Consider the following 5,142-nt stretch of genomic DNA (forward strand, 5'->3'; position numbering starts at 1 on the left):
TGTCATGTACACAAAGAGCTATAACAGCCAGCAAAGTAATTGAAGAGATAAACATGACCATAACTATGAAAATGAAGCTAGTATGCACTTTAACTTTTTTAATTAAAAAAATTTTTTTCCTATTGTATTTAGTGGAAAAAAAAGAATTCTGATGGTAAATCTTGGAAACCTATTTGAAGGAGATAAGATCTGAATTGCTGGGCCGGCCCCGTGGCTTAGCGGTTAAGTGCGCGCGCTCCGCTGCTGGCGGCCAGGGTTCGGATCCCGGGCGCGCACCAATGCACCGCTTCTCCGGCCATGCTGAGGCCGCGTCCCACATACAGCAACTAGAAGGATGTGCAGCTATGACATACAACTATCTACTGGGGCTTTGGGAGGGAAAAAAATAAATAAATAAAATCTTTAAAAAAAAGATTTGAATTGCTCCTTGCAGTCTGAGAAGGACTGAGACAAGTGGAGACCTGGGGAAGAGCATCCAGCTGGGACAGCAGAGGCCTGGAGGATGAGAGTGTGGGGTGAAGGGCGAGATTTCCCACGTGGCTGAAGTTGAGGGTGTAGGAAGAAAGCAGGATTTAGAAAGAGATAAATTTAGAAACACAGCCTGTAGCCAGATTGCAAAGAGCCTTGAATTCTAGACTGAGAAGATGTGGATTCTTTCTATATGCAGCCTGGACATAGCAAAGATTTTTAAGGACATGGGTTACATAATCAGATAAATTTTGGAATGCTATCTCTAGCAACAAGTATAGGATTAATTGGAGAAGAGGACATGGCTAGGGGGAAAGACAACCAGTTAGGATACGAGTGGGGAGCCTTTACCAAAGAGAAAATATCTCAGAAATAGATGAACATGCTTTGATAAATGATTTATTATGGGAACAAATGGGAAGGAGAAACAGAGGATGGTCTCACATTTTGTAAACTGAACAGTGGAGAAGGTGCCCCTCTTAGTGAGAGGGGCCGCAGGGCGAGGGAAGGTTTGAAAGGAAAGAAATGTTTGGTTTGGGGGTTTTTGTGAAAAAGTGCAGCTTATAATAATCTTTCCTACTTCTCAATTGCAATAATCAGCTTCACACAGTTTGGTTCTCTGCTTATTATATATATTATGATATATATATAAAATATTATATATATTATGATATATATAAAATATTATATATATTATTATTATATTCCATATTTTATGATTTTCCATGATATGTGTGTGTATTGGAGCTTTGATTGCCAGGTTAACATGGAAATCTGCTCTTCACTGTATTACAAATCTCTATGATGTTCCATGTCACCTTTTATTATTTTCCTTGGTCATGCTATTATTTCTAAAATACAAGTAAATTGGTCTGTCAAATATTGATGACAAATATAATGACTTTGCCACAGTACAATTCCATTTACTTGTCTCCTCATTCTTTGTGCAAAAGCTATTATAGCTTTTACTTCTACATACAAGCATACCTCAGAGATATTGTGGGTTCAATTCCAGACCACTGCAGTAAAGCAAATATTGCAATAAAATGAGTCACACAAATTTTTTCATTTCCCAGTGCATATAAAAGTTGGATTTACCCTATACTGCAATCTCTTAGGTGTGTAATAGCGTTATATCTTAAAAAACAATGTACGTACCTTAATTTAAAAATACTTTATTGCTAAAATATGCAAACTATCATTTGAGCTTTCAGGGATTCATAATCTTTTTGCTGGTGGAGGGTCTTGTAAAAAACTTGATATCTGTGACGTGCAATAAAGCAAGCTGCAATAAAATGAGTTATGCTTATACATATAAATTTCTGCTTAAAATATTGTTTTGCTTTAAATATCAATTACATTTTAAGTACCTTATGAGAAGAAAACAACCCTAATCTCTTATATTTACTCATTTATTTACCATTTCTGGGGTGTTTCATTCCTTCTTAGAGATGCAAGTTTCCTTGGGGTATCATTTCCTTTTGACTTCATGGTCATCCTTTAGAATTGTATAGTTTGTATACAATTGGTTGTATAGTTTGCTGGTGGAAAATTTGCTCAGCTTTCATTTATCTGAAAAAGTCTTTATATCACTCTTGTTTTTGAAGGAAAATTTCCTGGATATAGAATTCTTTATTGATAGTCTTTTTTTTCAGAACTTCAAAGATGTCATGTCACGGTTTTATGGCCTCTATTTTTTTCTGATGAGAAGATGAAATAAATTGATCTCTTTCTCCTCTATGTAACGCGTCTTTTCTTCCTCTGGCTGCTTTATTGGATGATAAGCACATCCAATAAAATTTTAATTTCAGTTATTGTAGTTTTTCATTTCTAGACTATCCATTTGATTCTTTTTCATGGTTTCCATTTCTCTGCTGAAATTCCCTATCTGTTCACTCATTAAGATTATATTTTTTCATTAATTATTTAATTTTTTAACATATTTATAAAAGTAGCTTTAACCTCTTTTTCTGTTAAGTTCATTATCTTGTCCATCTTGGGTTTGGTTTCTATTGTCTTCTCTTTTTTCCCTTGACTATGGATTACTGCTTCTTTTTATGTCTAAGGAATTGTTTATTGAACACTGGATATTGGAAATAATAAGTTTTGAGATTCTGGATTTTGTTATTTTTCTATGAAAAATGTTGATTATTATCTTAACAAGGAATTCAGTCATTTTGAACTCATGTAGCATTTGGTTTAATTGTAAGCCTCTGATGGTCCTGCCTGGTGTAGGTATAGCCCAGCCCTCCCTTAGGGACCCATAGACGACCCATACATAGACTTCTAGAACAGTTGCTTCTTTGCAGATGCCACGGTTCATAGACTCCAGATGCTTAAGCTGCCCCACCCTCTGAACTCCAGCCTCCTTGATTCAGTGGTACTGATGGGCTGTGCTGAGACCCCTGGTCTCCATGCAGCAATCAGGATATTGTCCATAAGCAGAGATCTAGGGAAATAATAGGAGTAAACTTATAAGCTGTTCTCCAGGGGTCATAGTTCTCTCTTGCCTGTTGTCCACTACCTCAAAACAGTAGACTCATATATCTTGTCTAATTTTGTAGATGTTTAGGTAGGGCCAGTCTAGTACTGATTACTCCATTCATAGTTGCAAATGAAAGTTCCCCTACTCTATTATTATTATTGTTATTATTTTACCATGGCACCTATTACTTTCTAACATATTAAAGAATTTACTTATTAATCAGATATTCATAGATTATTGTCTGCCTCTTCCCACCATCCTGCCAGAATATCAGCACCACATGAACAGAGACATTTGTCTGTTTTGTTCACCAATGTATCTCAAACACCTAGAAGAGTACCTGGCACATCACTGGTGCTTAATCAATACTTGTTAAATGAATGAATATATTATCTTAGCCACTTTACAGATCAGGAGACTTATACTCAAAGACTTAATATATGTATATTTTTTAAATTTCACATGGCTAGCAAGTGGTAAGACTTGTTTCTATACTTGTTCTGAAACTTTTGACTCAAAGGCCTATTCTCTTTCCACAAACTTACTTTCTAGTTTCTAAGGGAAGACAGACAAGGAGAAAGATTGAGGGAGAAAACAAACTGAGAGGTAAAATGCACCACTATATCTCCATTAGCTTCCTAAGAAGATGCTGATTATTGGCTTATTTGCTCATTCAATAAAATGTTGTGTTCAATGGAATCTATGTTCTATGTGTAAAGCTCTGTACATAATGATGAAGCCTCACTCCTGACTAAAGATGTTTGTGAATCTGGTTTTGGATTTGTGGTTTTATAATCTCATTTACTTGTTTTTTTTCCAATGATGCTTCTTTGAATGAGAAATTGAATTCTAGTCATGGTTCTGCTATCTACTAGCTGTGAAACTTTGGGAAAATAGTAACTTTATAGATCTCAGTTTCTTTCTTTCTTTCTTTTTAATTGTTCTAGTAATATGTTTTTCCCACTATTCATTTTAAATTTAGATCAAATAAGATAATGAATTTTAAAATTATAAACTCTTACACAAATATTAAATATTATTTGAGCTGTTTAGATTTTGAAAATAGTAAGCCTATTTAATGAGTACGAGTTACAGATTACAACTAAAATGATGTGTAAATGGCAGCAGCAGTATCAAAGGAAACATATCTATTTTGTGTTAAATTGTACTTTGTAGTAGGCCCTAATGAATCAAACCGAAAGAAAAATTTCTCTTATTTGCTTAGAAAGAATGCAATAATACAAGTTTATTTCAAATTTTTTTAAATCTTACAGTTGAGTTTTTTTCTTGATATAATTTGGGATTCTTGTACCAATATAAAAATAAGATACATAGAAATAATTACAATAAAAATGAAAACCTACTTTAGAAAAGAATTTAAGGGTTCGGATCACATTTTCATTTGAGAGCTCGTTCAAGATATTGGAGGAAAGTGGTGTGGTTTTGCTTCCAGTTACAAATCAGCATAATATAAATAAAGTAAAATTACAGGAAAGTAAAAACCTTTTAGTTGTCCAAGGGGAAATGCTTCTTTCTTTCACATATAAACACATCTTAATAATTTTCTTTATTGATATGAATACTTGTTCTGCCTGATTTAGAAAGTCTTGGATAATTCAGTTGTATTCTTCTTCTTTTCCTTTGGGAATGCAATGAGGAGCTGGTTATGTGTACAGTTCGTAAAGAAAATGTGGTGTTTTAACCTGGAACTATATTAGCAACCAGTAGTTGATGAGTTCACTACCCATTCCAAAGACACCAATTTCGTAATTCTGGATTTAGCGCAGTACTCTCAAAATCATGTATTAAAGTCTTGGATTGAGTCACCCTTTGGGATGTTGGACTAGGGATAGCTAATTTTAGGGGAAAAAATGGAAGAAGGACTAGCAAAGAAATTTAATATGTAAAATCTAAATGACTTGACAAAATAAAAGTCTTTTAAAAGGAGGAAGAATTAGAATCAACCTAATGTCGTAACTGAGAACTAGGTAAATCTATTGAATGAGGGATCCTTGTAGGCATTGCATGCACCAGCACTGGTAAGTTATTTGTAATTAGTGAATAAATTATACATAAGTAAACATATGTTTTTTAATTATTTGAAGGCACATAAATTAGTCTGTTTCAAATAACTTGAAAATCCATTTAAAACATTCTTTCTCAATGTTATTTGTCCACTGCCTTTTGTG

The sequence above is a fragment of the Ceratotherium simum genome, chromosome 19 (assembly GCF_057802395.1).
Source record: "Ceratotherium simum simum isolate JZ-2026a chromosome 19, ASM5780239v1, whole genome shotgun sequence".
Lineage (NCBI taxonomy): Eukaryota > Metazoa > Chordata > Mammalia > Perissodactyla > Rhinocerotidae > Ceratotherium > Ceratotherium simum.